At 35.9% G+C, this 20,230-nt stretch overlaps 1 protein-coding gene across 8 annotated transcripts in view; it reads left to right on the forward strand.

Annotated features, from left to right (window-relative positions):
- The window catches only part of LOC310904863 (uncharacterized protein), a 499,219-nt gene that overhangs the window by 40,207 nt on the left and 438,782 nt on the right, over positions 1 to 20,230 (forward strand). The window contains exon 2 of one of the 8 annotated variants that reach the window (XR_014588638.1): positions 11,128 to 18,778. The exons of the other annotated variants lie outside the window; for them this stretch is intronic. The gene's annotated coding sequence lies outside the window, so the exon portion shown is untranslated. Of the gene's footprint in view, positions 1 to 11,127; positions 18,779 to 20,230 lie in introns of those variants that run through there. 8 annotated transcript variants of the gene reach the window in all.

Below are 20,230 nucleotides of genomic sequence, written 5' to 3' on the forward strand. Positions count from 1 at the left end.
TTTTTTTTTTTCCCTTCTTAATGCTGTACTAACTGTCCTGTGCCCGTGTGGCAGAAGTTCAATGGCAAAAAATATATATATTCCTATTTTACTTTCTGTTTCCAAGTACAACTGTGTAAAATGGGAAGGTCAGATAAAAGACTGGTTGAAAACGTTCCCCTAACAAGATTAGCTAAGGCTAAAAACTCCGTGTGCTCTAGTCCACATCATTCAATGTATAGGGACAATCACATAGAAGGAACTGGATGCTGGATGCAAAAGCTCAGAATGTAGAGGTGTATAATGATTGTTACACATGATATTGCCATGGTTGCACATCTCAGTAGGAAACGGGGTTTTATTTCAGCCTTCGTTTTCTCCTAAATGAAATACATATGAAAGAGATTGGAATGGCTTGCCTAGTATTTCACTAGTAGGTAAATGCCATATGTTTTAGCATTAGATATTTTAATGTTGCTAATGAGGTAGAAGCTTGGAGTACTTGAAAGATTTCCATTGAAACTGATCGTGATGGAAGAATGGGATTTTTATTATTTTGGATTTTTTACTGTGTGTTGGAAGTAAATTTTTCCAAAGAAGGTATAGAGGCTTTTTAAACGTCACTTATAAAGAAACCTGAAATCCATTTGGATTCTGAGTGCTGTTGTAATACATTGAAATTTTAATTTGGATTTTTTTTCCCTCTCTGACAGATTTTGTTTCTTAGAAGTTAGTACGATTAGAGAGACAGTCATTGATTCCTTTTATTAGAAGGGAAAGTGGTGTATTGTGGGAGGTAGAATCTATGGACATACTCATTCATATTTGTTATGCATGCTCACAGTACCTGTAATACACTAGTGGAGATGTTTTAATGAATATTTTTCCAATACTTATGAATGGCCAAGATAGTTTACTGAAAAGTCAAAATTTCCTGCTGAATAGATTTTCCTTACAAAGTCTAGAAATATTGGATCTTGTGGTATTACTTAAAGGAAGATATGGTGAGAGTAATATTTATCTATACTGTTTAAACGGGACAAAATATCTCAGAAATACAGGCTCTGTTCTACTTTAGCAGCCTTCGCCAGATTGATCCCAAAACATTTTCCTGCAGTTTTATAAGTAAACTAGCATTTTACCAATGCAAAGCACTTATACGTTTGTAGAGGCTTTGCCTGATATGATTCATGCCAGTCTGATTCTTAGCATTGAACTGATTTTCAGTGAAGAATCTCTTTTCTTATTAATACTTAATGCTGGTATGAAAGAAGGGCAGAAATAGTATGTCTCACTTATTAACTTGTTTAGTCAAATTGATGCCTTTCTAAGTAAGATGGCATTTCTCATTTAATTTTTTGATTTACAGAATTTAGATATAACAAGTCAATATGGTAATGAAAGTGATACCCCAGTGTGGTCTCTGTTGGGACTGTTCTGTCCACTATCAGTCAGTAGGATGATAGATATGTCTGTTCAATCCAGAGTTGGGAATTCAGGCTTAAGGATTTCTTTCATGTTAACCATTCCCAAGATTATGCTGTACCTAGTCCCAGTGACGTATCTTCATGGTTTGAAAAAATTACATTTAAATTCTAGATCTTTGTATGGAGCCAGTACTGTTGAAATAATTATTTTCTTGACTTGGGGAAATATCTGAAGTCATAGCTGGAGGAACTCATTTTTAACAGAAATATAAAGAAGAAGAAAAACCTGAAGGCACAAAACCTAAAAATAAAAAAAATAAAATTGAAAAAAAGGATAACCAATACATATGAAGATATTCATCATATATTTCCATTTTAACTTGAATTGCGCATATAATTATTGTGTTATATTCACATTTCTTACAAAATCTAGTGCTCTGCTTTGGCAACAAAATACAAATATCTTTCCTTTGATCATGTACTATGACTGCATCCAAATCTCTCCTGTCTCCTCTTTACTTTTGAAAGCAGAATTCTTCCAGTCCCTGTGGGCTCTGTTCATTGTCATACTCTTAAAATATGTGATTCCAAACTAGGCCTGAAAATGGATAATAATAGTCCCATTTATTATGTCTTTGCAACACCTTTTTAAAAAATCAAGGCTAAGTTAAAATTATTTTCCCACTATTTATTTAATGCATGAATCAGACCTGAGGGAACTGAGGTTAAATAGCATATGGGAGTTCAGCCCAACATCAGTTCCCAGTTCCAGTGTCATGCAGATAGGCAGCTTCTTGCTAAAATACATCCTCTACAGGAGTTTCAGTGATGATTCAAGAGATTGTTGGGGTGTTACAATTTAACTATATAGCAGTAGCAGTTAAGCCCTGGAGAAAATCGGAATCTCAGGCATCAAGCATTTTTGCTCCTTTAAATTGCTGCTGCTCTGATTCTCCTAATTGTGCCATTGACCTATCTGACGTACTCTCTCTATTGCTTTGAAATATTCATCCATTTCACTATTTCATCTATTAATGCTGTTCTGCTTTTCTCAGTGTTGTTTAAACAGAGAAGCAATTTCCTCTATGCTGCTCCAAAAAGGGATTTTCAGACCAGGTATGGACTCCTTTTCACATTGATGAAACATTTGCTGTTATGCTTCCTATGTGTTTTTTTTTTTTTTCAAAGTAAAATTACATCTCCTGAAAATGATTTTGTGCAAAGTAAACACTCCACATGTATTTAAAACTACACAGTCTTGTTTGGTATAATTCACCAATGAAAATGTAATTACAGATAAGAAATGATCAGCTGCTGCTTCTTCTACTTCTGTGTCTGTGTACATGCTATGAGATTTTTGCTAGCTGTCCAATGTTTTTTACTTTTAAATGCACGTAACAAAGTTTGTAGGAAGCTCATGTGCCTTCAGCTCTTACAGTTTTCATTGTGAGTTGAGAATAATCCTTAACTTTTTTAAGTAAGCCTACTCTGCGAATGGAGATCATTTGAGCAAAACAGGCTCACGGTAACTCTGGGTCTGTGAAAACTCTGCTGTAAAAATTTGCAGTTTGACATGGAATTAATCTTTTCTGAGTCCACACCCAATTTTTTAAGTAGTTTTGCGTTATCCACCTCAATTCATGTCTAGCAAGTTTGTTGTGTAAGGCAGCATTATGGTTTGTTACCATATTTGCATATAAAGTTTTGTTATTAACTATTGACATGTGCAAGCATGTTTCAGAACAATGTGCCAGACTTTGTCTCTAGCTAATTTCTGAACACCAGTCAGCAACATTTTTTTTATATCTGGACATATTTGAGAGCAGACTAACACTTGTACCAACCAATTTAACTGTATAAGTTTTCCTTGGACTCCCATGATGTTTGCTTAGTTAGATTCATATCAACTAGACCTATATTTTGGTATCTTTTTTTTATTATTATTATTATCATTATCATTATTATTAAATTTGTCCTCATCAGTGTATATAAAACTGTGTCATGTCCAACAAGAAAACATTATATATGAGCTTCTGAAAAATCTGTTTAATACTACGAATATGCAATGAATATTCTTCCTACAGGATTAAATAGCTCATAATAAAAATATCATTTGACTGCTAGAAAACATAATTAGTGTGAATAAATCAAAATATGGAAGAAAACTATCTGTACATAATATTCCTATTCAGTAAAATATTTGCATTGTTCAGTGAGTTATTTCATCAAAAATCATTTGTTTATTGGAATTTAAACTGCTACTTCTGTACTGTAGATGAGTATGCATATACCTTGTGACTTTGTAGACATCATTTACAATATAAAGAAAGTTAGCATTTATGGGAGATGGCAGATCAAAGACTTTCAGTGAAGTTCTTGTATTACCACAGAAGATGGGTAAGATGAGAAAAACTTCACTGGGTCAGACCAAAGACCTATTTAGTCCAGCATCAGATTTTAACAGAAAAAGTATATAAAGACCCTTTTAAGGAAAGGGTCATTTTATATTCTTACAGCTTGTGGCAATCAACAGTGTAAGGACTTCCAAGTCAAAAGTTGTATCCAAACCATTGTATCCATTGTATCCAAACCATTAAATAGACACTGATAGGCCAATCTATGCTCCAGGAATTTGTCTAAATCTTTTTGAAGCCATATGTAGTTTAGTGACTGCAACTTCTGTAGCACTGAGTTTCACAGTGCAATTACGTGTTGCATGAAGAAATATTTCCTTTGGTGTTCTATACTTGCTGCCTGATAAGACAGCTACATAGTCCTATTTTTGCTGTCCATGCTCCTTTGCTTGCCTTCCTTCAATGTTAACCACCCCATCACTTAGTAGGGGAATGCATGTAGTTTTAGCTGCTGAAGTCACAGTGGCTTCCATTTAAGCTTGACTTTTAGTATGGGAGAAGTCTCACCTAGCAACGTTTGTAATTCTGAGTACATATGATCTGTCACTGCTGGATTGTGACGTTAGTCCTCATCAGGGATGAAGGTCTGAAAATTCAGAGACTGTGAAAACAGTGTCTTTGATTTTCATATTGATCAATATGCATAAGTATATTGCATTAGAAATGCCAAAGTTCATATTAGCGCAGTAGTGTTCTGTGATGATTGTACCCTGGGTCAATTCATCCCCACAGTCTACTAGATCATTTCGTCTGGGCAGGCATTCACCTTTAGCGTTTTGTCTTGCAGATATGCGAGTTTTGCCTACATAGGCATTATTTCCCTCAAGGTGGCTTTCTTTCACAGAGGAACTTATTTATGGTACAATAGTTTCAATAGTGTTTTTTTTTTTTTTTTTTTGGAGGTGGGGAGTGTTAATGGTTTATTCTGCTTTTATATGATGCTTTTATTATTATTTTTTTCTACATAAAACATATCAGGAGATATGAGGTGTATTTCTCAGTAGCAGCTTTGTGTGAGGTTGAAGACGAGAGAGAGTATAATGTGTCTCATTCTCTTCAGCTTCTTTTTCCTCCTCTGGGGGCTTAATGCTGTTAGAATAAAATCCTAGAGTCCCCTCAATTTCCTGCAATTCCCAGTACAGCTTGATGGCTGATGAGGAAATCAAACAATGGGACAGCATACAGATTGGGCTGGTGTACGCGTGTATGAAAGTGTGATGGCATATGTCTGGATGTTAATACAGTACAGCTATTCTCAGCCATCATACAGATTCAGGTAGCCGCAAAAAGTCCTAATTTAAGGCACTTTGGGTTTGATCCAAATCATTCTAGAGAACGATAACACAGGTTAGATGACTTCTAAAGTCATCTTTGCTCTTCCTTGGCCTAACCTCCACCTATTCCATGATGTAACATTCAGTTTGACCCAGTGTTTCTGTCTCTAGACAGTCAGACTAATTCCAGTAAAATGCTGGAAAAATTGAAAGCGTTCAGTGTGTGCCAAGATATTGATATTAAAAAGAGTTGCTGTCTCAGTATTTAGCAAAAGGAGGATTATCCATTGAAACAAAAATGTAAATTGAGTTTTACAGGTTCATTGCAGGCTGTAGCGTGAATGCCTGCTTCTGTACTTTTCAGAGTGAAGATCTCCAAGGATTCTTTTTCCATTCTAGAGCATTAGAAGTGACCTGTAAGCAGGGGTGTGTTAAAATAATACCATTTCAGGAATATGCAACAAATGATCTAGTTGACAAAATCATTTAAAACTTATATAACATTTTTTCCCCTTTTTGTGTCATATGATATGCCACTGCTTTTAATCCAGGAATGCTTCTAGCATTGTGTGCATAACATCTGCTCTGAGATGTATACAGGCAATGGCTTTTTCTACATAATGTTCAAATTTTCATTTCAGTTTAATCAAATTAATCATTTGTTGTTGATTTTTTAAATTATTATTTATAAAAATCAATCATTGCATAAGCTACTTCCTAATCCAGGAAAACTGAGTGATATTTAAAGTTAACGTAAGTTTTACATTTTGGAACATAGCAAATGGAAACTCTATAGTACTATTGTGACAGTATATAACAAGGAGTGACTTAGAAAAATCTGAATTTAAAATAAGTTAATCACTCAGTTACTTTATTAGTGGGTCATTTTGAACATTAGTTATTTATTGCCATAATTTATTAATATAGTATTATTTATTTATGACACATCCAGGCATGTGCTATGCAACTCATAAAATAAGGCTGATATTTACCAAGAACATCTTACATGCTTAGATGGGATAACATCCCATGGAGATAAATGGCAATGTATCAAATGGCACCTTTTAGTTCACGATTTTGATGATGGAATACTGGAATAATGTATTTTTTTCCTAAACAAAGTCATTGAATTCTACTGATTTGTTTATAGGTTTCTGCTTCATCGCTTATCTACTTGTTCTAATTTTGATCTGTTCTGACATTTTTTCCTAGTGAAATACTTGTCTGTCACCTTAAGTGTATACATTGTGGGGGACATTTTAAAGAAGAGCGGTCATTCTTGTATTTGCAGCTAGAAATGCCTTAAAAAATTGCTATGTATTTTGATGAAAAGTGAGATCAAAAGATATTATGTCAAATACTTATAAATCTTATGTCTTTGGGCAAAAATTTAAGAGAAAATATATTGCTATTCCTTTCTGTTTGGAAAAAAAAAGTTATAAAAGCTGTTAGGTTTTTCCTTTATGTGTGTGCGTGCTACTATTTATTTTTGTCAAAGAACCATAAAAAATAGAAGGAAATAGAAGGGAATGCGTGTGATGTTGATTTTTTTTTTTTTAATTCAAAATAACTACGTTCCGTTTTGTTTAGTAAAAACCTATATAAAAAGCCCTCCCTAAAAGCCCTCAACCCAGGGCGATTTGTTCATATTTGAAGGTATTTCAGTAATGCAGCTTTCCTTTTTTTTTAAGCCAGATTTTGTTCAGTGAAATGAATGATGTGAGAATGTACTTGAGCTTTACATATCTTGTTTTCAGCTGATGAGAACACTGGGAATGCTAAAAGCAAGCTTCCCTTCCTGGGGTTGGACCATATGGTATCTGAGGTCTCTTCCAGCCTGGGTTTTTCTATGATTTTGTGATATCTACCTTGATCTTTAAATCATTATTTTTTTATGTTTCAAAAATCCCATTAGGAATTGCTGTTTATTTCCAACTAAGGTTATTAGTTAAAAAAAAAAAAAATAAAGTATTTATAGTAAAGTATATATATAAATTATATATATATAAAATATATATATTTTATATTCCCCCAAAAAAAATTTTGGTGAAAAACAATGAAATGGGAGACCATGTGATAGACTAGTCATTAGCTTTCCAGTTAGGATACTAATACGCAGGCTCTGGGATCAAACTGTATTATTTTTGCCTTGTTTGGAAGTCTTTAAGCCAACTCTCCACATTCTGGGTAAACCCTACAAATCTGGGCCTGTGAAGACAGTTTCTGTGTTTATGGATGCACTGAAATAATGATTCATCTGATCTGCTTGAAATGTTTACTTTGGGGTGAATTGAATTACTCACTAGATTCCATTGAGTTTTAAACAGATTTCTGTTGATTACAAAGGGAACCTAGGGTGAATATATCTGTAGCCTGTAACAGAATATTAAAGCTATTCTTAGATAGCTTTAATGAGTGACCTGTAAGTCACAAACTGTGAGTTTTATTGTGTAGGAAATATCTTGTATTTTAAATCATATAAATCTCCCCTTTCCTTCAGGTAGACAACCATGTAAGTCTCCAATGGTGTATTGTATGTATTGAAAAATTTCCAATTCAGGATTGGCCACCTGATGATATATTGATTGAATCAAACCTTATTGAACAGTTCATCCATCCCATTACTTGCTTACCAGTATCCTGGTAAGTGATAGAGTGTGTGATCATATTCTGACAATGTAAGCTACCACATTTGGTCACAGAATAGCATGGTCAATTAACATGGTGCATTCTGTTTATTCAGGACAGTTTATGTGAGCATGTGACTAGGCCTGACAAGGAAATGGTAGATAGATATAATTTTGATTTTGGAAGAGCCTGGAGGATGGAGGTTGCTAAAGAAGCATCAGATTATCCATTAGTAGATATGTATTCATGATATGTGATATGGCAATGTTTTGCCGTAGTTTTCATGTGTTGTTAAGGACAATGATTTTATTTTTTTATTTTATTCAAATTACATTATAAAGCAAATTAAAGTCAACAGAATCTTGCCTTTTTTTTTTTTTCCCAAAGTTAAATTGGTCAAGAACCAAAGACAGATACAGTTAAATGCCATTTGATTCTAAATTCTGTTTTTGCAAATAGGAATTTGTTTTCATGGCCAAAGTGGTTGCCTGAAGCCCAAGCTAATCACCATCTGAAATGAAGAAGTAGTTAGTTCGTTTCTTGTTGAGATGGGAATTCATTTACGCTATTAATAGACTTTACTGCCTACTTACCAAACGTTAAAATGTTAAACTCTTTTAAATGCTTGCCTTAACACATGAATGCATGACACCATCTGACTTAGAGCATTCTGGTGAAAGAAAATTATTGTTCACTAGATTGCCTGGTGAAAAGTGACTATAAGAAATTGATGTATATTGTATGAATTTAAACATCTGTACTATTATGAAATACGTTAGAGCCTAAATGAAGTAGAAAATAGTGGTAAGGGATAAACAAGCAATAAAATCAGCATTGTCAGAGAAAGAAGGAATTCATATTCTGTGCAGCTTTCTTCATACTTGACAAAGATTTGGATTGTTTTCTGACACTTTTGCCATTTATAGCCACCTCATATTATTTACAATGTAACACTTGATAGAGAATTTATATGCTAAATGCAATTCATTTAATCATTGACTATGTTAATCCCAAAACAAATCCACCTTACAACCCTGAATCACAAACCCCTTGGGATGTATCAATCTGTCTCTGCCACAAATGCTCACAGAAAAGATGGACTTTCCAAAGTGCCTTGAATATTAATGAATCAAGCCCTGACTTATATGAAGCTAGAGCAACTGGAAACAAGTGCCATCCTTGACTGACGTAAATCTGTTCAGCCTTAGAAGTCCATTCACACCAAATGAGGATTTGACTCCCTGAGCATTGCTTGTGACCTAACATCTCATTTGCTGCATAAAAAATAGTGTCTTGCTATCCTCATGTTGGGATCTACCTGCTTATCTTTTCCTCATATAACACCATCCCTTGAATATTTATAGGCAGGCCCGAATCCTCTCATTTAGTCTAATTGTGGAATCCTTGTTTAGCAATTGCCATAAACAGTGCTTGTTCTGGTCTTAAACGGTGCTTGGGAAGGTAAACAGAGAGAATGGGATTAACTGGTCTGTACTGTGTCTGGTGTGCTACTTCTGTGTGCTACAGGGGAGACTTTTGTGTAGAAGGAGGAGAGAGGAAAAACTGCTGCTGAATGGGTCTTTTAGATTACCAAAGAATGGCAAATGGAAAAGTAGTAAAAAGATTTCTAACCCTTCCTTTAATGACTTCTACATCTTATGAGGGCAGCATGATTCAGAATTCTGTGTCATGAAAGCATTTTTCCCTTTCATGTTGCTTCTGTGAACAAGTGTTCATTACTGCCACAATGACAATGGTACTGTAGACACAGCAGGGCTGTGTGATGAGCTTGACCAAAGTATGCACAGTGTGAAGAAAACTGCATCCCTCATTACACATTGAATTTCACATTTTAGAGTTGTTTCCTGATGGTTTCTATCTTCTTCTTACAGTCAGCATAGGGTCATAAGGTTGTTTTTATGGGTGGGTATTAGTTTGCAAGGGGGGTTCATCCTAGCCTTTAAGAATTTGTCTATATTTTAAAAAAGTTGCCTTAGCAGTGCTATATAGTTTCTTTGTGGCATTCTTGCAGCCATTCTTTTTTCCTTGGTTGTTCATTTTTTGCTTTAGAATGACAGCCCTGTCTGAGATGTAAATTAGATGCATAGGAAGTACAGCGTAATTTCTGAATCCCTGACTGGCAAGTAAAGTGATAATGCAGTGGATCAGGAAGTTTCGAGGGCTGTGACATTGAGAGTCTTCTGGGGCCTCTGTCAGTACTTTGCAGTGTTAGCTGACAAGAATGCAAATCTGATTGTCTTAGCCTTTGGTCCTGAATCTGGACAGAACTAGGTGGTGGTACAGGGAATAAAAACAGCTGGCTTCTCTGTGGTTGAGTCACAGTAGTATTAAATAATCTTTGATATTCCAGTTCCTTGTAGGCTTCTGGACTGAATTCATCCTTGAATTCATATTGAATTCATAGTGGACATGTACTCATGTAGAACATAGACTCTGATCACGGATGACAAAAGTGTCTGATGAGAATGTGTGTACTACCTAAATGCAAGTCATAACTAAAACAAAGCTGCCCTTAGTGAAGTTGTTCAAGTAAAAAACAAAAACTGGTCATGTAAATATATATTTTTTAAACGTCATTCGTTCATGACCACAGACTCACTGAAGCACAGCCAGGAATAAGAGCCAGGGTAGAGGAAGAGCATATGTTAATAGAGACATTGAAAAAGCTTTTTTTCTTTGCATGTGCAACTAAAAGGCTGTATTATTTTTAGGCAGATAGGATTGAGATAGAAATGTATTTTGTCAGTGGAGCATAGGAATGCACAATTTCCCACTTATCATAAAATTGCCAAGTTTTTTTTTTTTTTTTTTGAAACTCTCTGATTGTTTTTATCTGCAAGGCATGTGTTTTGGACATTTCTGTCAGTGGTCACAACATTCTGTGAAACATGCTGTAGTAACAAGATCCTTCTGCCTCAAGATGTTTAGAGTTCACAGTGACAAATGCCAGCATAACTGCCCTGAAAACATTAGTGTCCTTCTCCTTTTTAGGCCTTATATATACACGGATTGAAAGGCAAACTAAGAAAGAAATGCTTATCTTTCTTTTCTCACCCTAATGAATGACATCCCTAATGTGAACAGCAAAGGCAATGCTAAAATTATTACAATTAATTAGTCATTCAATCAGTGCTGAAGGAGAGAAGGCATTTCAGAGGAAAAAGGGAAAAAGAGAATGTGAGGATGCCTAGAAAGAGGACACAGGTTCACGGAATGATCTTATCTAAGAAATATATTTTTAGTGGAAGTGCACCATGCTGTGTGAGAAGCAGTATCTGAAGTTTTCCTGAAGTTTTTCTGATCAGCAGTTCCCTGCATAAGGAAGCTGTGACTGTTAGTGTTTCTCTTCCCCTTCCCCTTCTCCTTTCCCTTTTCATTCTGCAGCCTGCTGAGTGAGGTGTTTAGGAAGGGACTGGGAGGAAAACAGTGATGTTGCTTGGTTTCCGTGCTGCTCATGAGGAATCTCTTCCATCAGAGAAGAGCAAGACCCAGAGATGCTTCATTTCAAATTTGATGAACAGATACAGGAAGATGGCACCCCTTGCTGAAGGTGGAAGAAACCTCGTGAGACTCTGCCAGATGGTGAAGGCAGAAGTACAGTGACATAGTCAACGTGATTGGTTGAGAATGCAGCAACCTCTTCATGCACGGATTTTTTATTTATTGATTGATTTTTTGGTAGGGAAAGGTGGTATTGCAGTATGTGAGACAGAGCTTGGACAAAGATTTTGGCTGAGAAGATGAGCAGGAAAAATGAACCCTAGTTATAGAATCATAAAATGGTTTGCATTGTGAGGAACCTTAAAGATCGTTATGTTATGTAGAAATAATCTACAAAACTTTTAAGCATCACAAAACATTGTGTATTTCACTAATGGTTTTCTGGGCTGAATTCCTGTTGAAGCCCTGCTATTGCTGCAAAATAATTAATCACTTTTGACTATACTCTGGCCATGTTCAGTGATTTGGTTTTGATGCTACCGCAGCTATACCATTTGCAGTGGAATGCAACGTACTGCAACTAACCATTTTTTTTCTTTTTTTTTTTTTCCAAAATAAATGCAGAACTTGCCAGCTAAGAATATACACACACCTGGCAAGGAGCAGATGTTAATACTTTCCTACCAAGAAAGTTAGTCTCAGAGTTTCTGCATTACTTTTTTCCACATTTTCTAATTGTCTATGCTCCATACCACAGTTTTCCTAAGAGAGCCAACACTGGGAAACCTTGGACAAATCTTTCCTCATCTCACTACTGCAGACAACTGTGATGACACCACAGTCCTATCACCGCGTGAGACAGCTGACTAAAGCAGGCGTACTTCATCAATGACTGCTTCTGTCATTGTTATAGGAGAGCCTTATAGGAGACTAATCTGAATAGGGTTTTATTTTTATGTTTGCTTTTCACTTACATTTGATTGTTCAGAAAGGAGAAAGTTCAGGTGAAATATAGGTGATAAGCTTAATGTTTATTTATTTCCTTATTTTATTCTTATGGATAAACATATCTTTAGAAGTGGGTTTAGGGGATATGCATAACATGTCTGGTCTTCCCCAGGTTTTCCAAAAAGACTGTAGTGCTTGTTTTGCAATCACACAAACCTACATTTTGAAGCAGTCATGCCTAAACCTTGTGTTGAAACTGCTGCAGTCTCCAGACTCAGAACATCAGCCTCAGTGCTTTCCAAGACAGATGTTATTTCAGGCAGCCCCAGGCAGCGATTGGTTTGGTTCCCACCTCTTCCAAGCTAACACTCCATTTTCTCCCCCTGATATTGTGGCAATACTTCCTGAGGTCAAAGATATCCATTTCACCCATCAGGTCTTCTGCCAGCTGTGAGTAAATGTGTGTTCCAAGAAAAGCCATGGAGAACTGAAAAATATTTCTTCCTATTGTACTGTACCAGTACTTCAATCCTGAAGTATTCTCCAAACCTGTCTTTCTCTAATAGCACTGGGGAGGAATCATATATAATAGGCAGTGCAGTAGAGAGCAGGTTGCCTCTTTAATTGAGCAAATGTCAGGTACTGAATTTCTTTAGAAAATAAATCTTTTTCAAGAAAGTTCATCAGGGACAATTGCTGACCTGGGTCACCTTAGTCATCAGTTCACACATGCATCTTCTCAGCTTCCTGTAGGTAGAAAAAGAACAGATAATACAGACAACTGCTTAGATTTTAGTGTGGATTATGAGAACGAGGTAATTTGCAGACTGTGTCCATAATAGCTCCTATTTTACACTTTGCTTGGAGTCTTTCCTAACACACATTTCTGTGGTGAAGAAAGAGAATTTGGAATACTTGGATTTGTCATGCGCACTGACATATTTGATTATTTTAAGGATACCTAGTGAAATGTATACTCAGTTTACACTGTCAGCATTATTTACAAGACATCTTCATAATATTATTTTTGCTTTCATGTCTCTATACTTCGCCAGACTTTGAGTTGGTCAGCAAATAAGCCTTATGGCAGCCTTCAAAGTTTTGATGTTCTGTGATGTGCTTTTCCCTGACTAATCTGATATTACTTCAAAATTCACCCTAATATTGTTACAGTGGTAGCTTGGAGCCCACGAGTAAAAATCTATTGTGGAAATGAAAAGCCACAGTTCCAGAATACTATCATTTCTCCTTTTGATCTGAGTTTTTGTTGTTGTTGTTTTGTTTTATTTTTTAATTGGTTTGATTTAAAATAATTTTTATATTTTTATGTCACTGTGATGGTTTCAGTTTGTGTGGTTCTCCTTGACTTCTCCGGCTGAAAAGTTGTTCTAGGAGGTTACTAATGTTTGAATTCCTCTGTACTTAGCATATCCTAAGGGTGCCCTCTCTGTGTAGGGAAGGAACACCAGACACAAATAAGAATGCCAATTCCCAGCAATCCTTGGAAGGATTATAATATCAGTTATCTGAATAGAATGATTCTAGGCTCTGAATCCTAAATCTGAAGCGTCTAGGTAACACTTTCTTTTAGGATGCTGAAATAATCAATCATTTTTGAATTTAAAATGTGAATCGAGCAATAATATTGTGCATATAGATAAATGTTACTTGCATTATTTTTTTCAGCAAGAGCCTGAATTGTAGTGCCAGCTTGCCTTTCTTACAGCTACATAGTCAGTTAATATACCATGTCATCTCTTTCATATTGGAAGTTTTGTCAACTTTTAAATCTTAAGCACATTATGTAGAAAAAGTCTCCTATTAAAAGGAGTTGTATTCCAGAAGGTCACAGAATTTTTGAACATGCAGAGCATTATGCCTCCAGCTAACTGTCTCATGGTGGAATTACTTAGTCAGGCTCGAAGAGTCACTGAACTCAGTGGACTGGATGATCAGCATCAGCTAGAGATGAGGCTGAATGGAATATTTTACAATAGTCCCCTCTCCTGCGAAAAAGATTGCAGCATGTGTGTAGCTCAGCAGAAATCCTCTCTTCATTTCTGGGTTGATTCTGTTTTGGCTTCCTGAACTAACTCATCCATTTCCTTTCTAGCCAAGTTGTCTCTGCCTTTAACCCATATTTTATGTGTGGACAGTATCCCTATTTGCACCTCTGTAAAAATTCAGTATGTTAAGTGGGGAGTTCAACTTTTTCTGCTCGTGTCCCCTCTCCTTCCTACCCCTTTTGTCTACTCCTGATGTTCAGAAACATTCAAACATATAGCTAAAGACAAAAAAGTTTGTCTATGTATCTAGAAATTCATCCAGTTTATGGAACCAGTTTCTGCATTTCACATCCAAGGTTTCTTCTGTTAGCTGCTTGGAGACTGGATGACCTGCCTCATGAATTATTTTTACACACTGGAAGTCATTGGTAAGCATAGACCTTAGTGTCTTTTGGAAGGAAGACCATCTTCTATGCAATACTTCATAATGTAAAGTCAGCTCAGAGCTGTTCTGCAGAGACCACTCTATTAATTTATCTTTATTTCTCAAACTAGATAGTATCTTTATAAAAACAATTTACATCATGCTTCTGTGATGTTTGTCACGTATTTTGGAGCATAATTCTCTGGCCATGTGAGTGTATTTTGTAGCTAATTCTATAATTATGTAATCACGGTTTGGTAATGCCTTGAAAGAAGCTGTATCAACAAATATAAAGGAAGAATATTGGCTTACTTAAATTTCACCAGAATCCTAATTCTACTAGTAGACATAAGACAGAAAATGACTCTTGTATATAATCTGAAATCACTTTTGACCTTTTTGGGGGGAGAGGGAAGACAAAGGAAAATGTGTGGGTTTTTTTTTATTAGTTTGCCAAGAAAGACTTGGTGTCCCCAAAAGTGTAAATGTTATTTCAGAACATCCATCAAATTAAAAAAAAAATAAATAAAAGTTGAACAAAGACATCTGATTTTCTGGATTTTTTTTCCAGTGTGTCAGTGTTACTTTCAGTCAGTGATTGCAGGAAAAGTGCCAGATGCCCAGTAAGTAAATGGTGTATCTCAGGCTGTGATTGTTAATTACAATCAGTACTAAAGAATTTCATTGAGATGATGATCTCTTCAATCCAAAAGGAGAAGAAAAATAAATGAAAAGGGTTTGACAAAGGGTGTTCAAATAAGGAGAATAGAAAAAAAAATCCAAAAACTTTCACCTGTGAAAAATCATTGCAATGAAATTTTTATTATAAAGCACAGAGGGACATATGTTAAATAGTAATTTCCTGAAAGACTGGCTCCTGAACTCTAAAGTCTTTATCTAGAAGATAGTGCTAAAAGGTAATAATTAATCATTTCCATTTAAATCTTCCAGGCAATGCATGAACAAGATTAGCTGCATAACTCCTGTGGCTAAATCCCATGCAATGTTGAAAAAGTAGATGATATCTCCATCAAAAGGCTTAGTGCCATGGCAGAAATATTGGAGCCAGTACCTGTGGGAAAATGGTAGTGGTCTAATGGCTGTACACTGCTATGAGATAGCACTCTTATTTTGTACCCTTGAGTTCCTCCCAGGTTTTGACTACTGAAGAAGGTGGTTCATACTCTCTGTTTAATGAGCAGCATTTGATCACATGGGAAAAATAAAATTACATTAATACAGATATGAGGGACCTGTGCTTGAGTTGATCCTTAATTGTAGGATAATGTAATCACATTAAAAATGTTTGTTTCATAACGTGTCTACCTGTAAGTTTGGTGCTATGTGACCTCAGAAATGCCTACGTTTGCATAACATGAAAACTGTGTACTTTGCTATTATGATGTTTTCATGTGAATGTGGTTTTTATTTTTTATTAATATTCTAAGATAAACATGCAATTTAATAGTGCAATTAAAATGTCTAGATGTAACGGCCCTGACATGTTCCTGGCTATCATCTATGCAACTACTGTCTTAAGCAATGTAATGCTTCTTTTGTCAAGATGTCTTATGCTCTTAGCAAAAGATAAACCTACTCTCTCCTGCTGCTGAAGCTTTACTATCCCCTTGCACTCAGGATTAGTGTATCCAGGCAGAGAACCTAGAGGTGTGGACTTGTTCTCACAAAAATGTCTTTTGAAAAATTTTGCTTGGTTATTTGAATTGTCATGGAGGAGGAGTAACTGTAACTTGCTACCATACAGGTATTTTTGCTTGGCTAATGCCTAATCCAGTTTCATTAGGAAAGAGTCATTTGAAAATCATACACTCTGTGTAAGGACTTCGAGTGGTTATGCTCAATATTGTTAGTAACCTGTCTAGGAGCTGTTGAGCTTCAGTCTGATATGAATACATGTTTCAGAGGTGACTAAGTCACAAAAACTGATGCAAAGGTGCAGGTCTAGATCATCCTAGAAGCTTTCTATTGTCTGGTGGAGATCTGACAGGCAAGAAGATTAAGATAGGAGCGTCACTTCCAAGAAGAGGCTATGTTTTAAGCGTCTTTTATATTTACATATTAGATTTATGAAAAAATGAATGTTTCTAAGAATAATGCATATTGTATCTGAGCATATTAGCCAGCTCTAAGTACCACAGGCTACATCGAAGTTGTATCAGGAGTAAAAGGGGAATTTCTCCTGCCAAAACTGGCCTCCTTTTTACAAGCAGAACTCTCATCTGTATAGACTCTAGAGTGAAGATTTAAACTATGTAGTACTGTGTACAAAAATCAGACAGCTGGAGGAGATAACACTTAAATTTGGGGCTGATGTTTGCTTTACAGGAACAAAACTGTAGGTTTCTTGACCCTACTAAATTCAGATCTCCATCCCAGTAACAAAGTTATTGTAGATCTGACATGTGGAGTTCCTGTACTCTGTCATGAGATGGGGAAAGCACTCTGCAAATGATATATTTAATCTTTCTAAATTGTAGTATTACATCACTAAATTAGCTGGGAAAGAATGTGTTACTTAAAAAATAGTGCACACAGTAAAAGGATATACAGGCTGAACTTTGGATCCAGAAGATCTTAAAATCCCTATGAAATGCCAGCTTAATATTAGTGTCTGGCTGCTAATTGCTTATTTAGTATTGAAATACAACCTTGATTATAGATTTCAGTATTTAAATTGACATAAATGTGATAGAAATTATAATGGGATTAGTAATGGTGAATAGACCAGATAACTCACTAAGGGTAGACACCTTGTTTTGGTGTAGCAGTTAAAATCAGAACAAATTTCCTTGCCACACCTCCAAAACCCTTCCTTCCTCTTTAAAATGATTATTATCTTTGTTTCCAGTTGTTATTAAATTTCTCGATACACATTGCTCTGTCTCATTTGACGTAATTAATTTTTATGAAGGAAATACATAATAAAGTTTTTTTTCTCTCTCTTTTTTTTTTTCCTCATGGTATTTAAGAACGTTAATCTGTTTGACTTTAGTGCTTTCTTCTGCCTGTGTACTTTCTTCACTTGGAGCATGTTGCAGCTTGCTTTAGTTGAGTGTCAGGTGTCTAGTTTGAATTGAATTTAATTGTAGCGCACTGCAATGACTTGATTCTATATGTTACTTCCCTTTATGTGTATGGGCAGGTGAGAGAGAACATATTCTAAATTGCTGCATACATAGTGTTTGCATGATTCCTTATCTGACCTCAAGCAAAATTGTCATCCCATGAAGAATGAATAGCTCCTTATCACTGTGTCCTTTTCTGCTTGGGATGCTGATAACAATATTTTCACTTTGCTGCTTAAGAGCTGGTTGGCAGCCAGAACTGGTCCATTTGCATTGCATGCTCTTCGAGCTGGCACACAGCTGACATTGTATCATAAATTGTACTTTGCGTTTAACAGCTGCCATGGGGTCTGCTGAGATTCTGGAGGGGTTTGAAATGAAAGACTGAAGGGAAACTCTTCTAGAGGCAGTTACAGAAGTGGTGATTGTGCATGGTTCTGTCCTGAGATTCTTGTATAGGAAAGCAAAGATGGATCTCTAGAAGTCAAAGCACTTGAGGTAGTTGGTGACGCTCCATCCTGTTCCTCATTTGCTCTTACCTGAGTGCAGCTGTCTGCTGCCCTTTACACTCAACGGATTGCAGGTAACCAGAAGTTGGACCAAGTTTCGAAGCTTTGACTATCACAGTGGGAAGCATTGCCCTGAGCAGGCATCCTTTTGGTTCTGAAGTGAGTGTGCAGTCTGCAAAGCTGCATTTTGCTGTTCTGATCTGCAGACACATACTGTATCGAGGTGGCATGCAGCATGATGATAACTGCTGGCACAGCAAGAGATGAGTTTAGATTGAAGTCATCAAGCAGAAGAAAACAATTTAGTGGAAAAGATTTAATGTTTGTTGCTTTTTAATTCATTAACAGTAAAACACTGTCAGCTCTTTTTAAATTGTATTTTTGAAAGGATTGCAGGAAACAGTGTAGTATTATTTGTGCAGGTTCTGTTGGAGTAAATTATGGACCACTCTGATGGGATAAAAGAAATGCATCTCCATTGTCTAAATGTTGTAAAAAATATGGGGCTTAAATTTTGCAATCAATTTTTCATGCAGTTCCTTGAAGGGATAAGAAAGCGTGCTGAAGTAAATGCAGCATGATTGGTTATGACTTCAAAATTCAAAGACCTTGGACACTGGCTAAAATACTTCTGTGGGAGTTTTGTGCTAAGATGTTGTCTGTCCTTTTGCTTCCTCCTATCTTCACCTTTTAGGCTCTTGAATGATGTCTATTGAATCTAAGATATCATGTGTTTTTGAATTATTAAAAAAGATATAATTATGTATGCAATGAAAACAGTTCAATCTGAATGTTTATCTCAAGGAAGATCTGTCAGGTCTTCTGTTTGATAGTCTCTCATATTAGGCTTCAGAAAATATACATGGGAAGAGATCCATCTAAGCTCCTGCTCTGGTGAGATGCTTCTCCAGAAAGGAGAATCTTGGTTTTGGGGTTTTGGAGACTTTATGAATTTGTAAGCTCTGTAGAGTTTGGATTCTGTTGCTATGCTAGAGGAACGGGTTGTATTTGAGGCCAAGAAAATGCTATAGAGAAATGAGAATTACTGTTCAGTCTTGGCATCACTGAAAACAGAAGTTACTGCTTGCATTGACCCCATACCATATCTGTTTCTTCTTGCCACCTTCAGCAGCCTAATAAAATGAGAAAAATCTCACCCTTATTGCTCAATCATGACAACTTGAGGCTTTCAGAAAATTCAAAACTCATTGTTTTCCATTGCTAGATGGGTAGCTAATTCTCATTTATACCCCTGAAAATCTCCTAAAAATACCTTAGAGCATTTTTAGTTAGACTGTTCCAATATGTTACTTCTGTTTAAAGCAGAAGATTCAGGTAATGAGAGCTGTAAACCTCTGCAGAGAGATGCATGATGGTAATTTTAACATACCCGCTGGTGGTTTAAGATTGTTTCTATCTTTAGCTGTGTACGAAGCCTTATTTCTTTCAAAAAAATTAGATCTGCAGATTCCCAACATGAAGTCAAAAATAATCAGCTTAAGCAAAGTGGAATAACAAACAGGAATTTAACTGGTAACTAGTTAAGTAAAGAATATTAATTGTCAATTATTTGGGGGTAAAGTTTGTCAGTGCCAAAAAGACTAATGAAATAAGACTTATGCTTTTGAACGTCACAGGTTCTTTTGAAAAGCTGAACTAAAATCAAACTATGGATTTGCAAAACAAACAAACAAACCGCCCTTTAATAATTTGGAAAATGCCAGCATTGCTAATACTAACAGTGTACAAGTACTCAAACCTTATTGTTTAAAAGTTCATATCCAATAGAATGGTACCTGTGCCTGAGTGATGAATATTGCATTGTGTTTTTTTTTTTTATGGTTGTTTGTTTGCTTTTCAGCATATCTCTTCTGTAGTCAAGTATGCCGGTAAAAGGGATGTAGGCAGTATGTCAAACATTAGAAAGTTTCTTGCAGAGTAGCGATTGCTGTTCTAAATGGCTAGGACCATTTCCAGTGAGTTCAGCCTATTTTGCTTCTGAATTTCATTGCGTCAAGAATGACTGAAACATGCAGAGGTAAAGACATTGAAATAAACATTATTAAAGTACAT

Source organism: Anser anser (assembly GCF_964211835.1).
Source record: "Anser anser genome assembly, chromosome: 10".
Lineage (NCBI taxonomy): Eukaryota > Metazoa > Chordata > Aves > Anseriformes > Anatidae > Anser > Anser anser.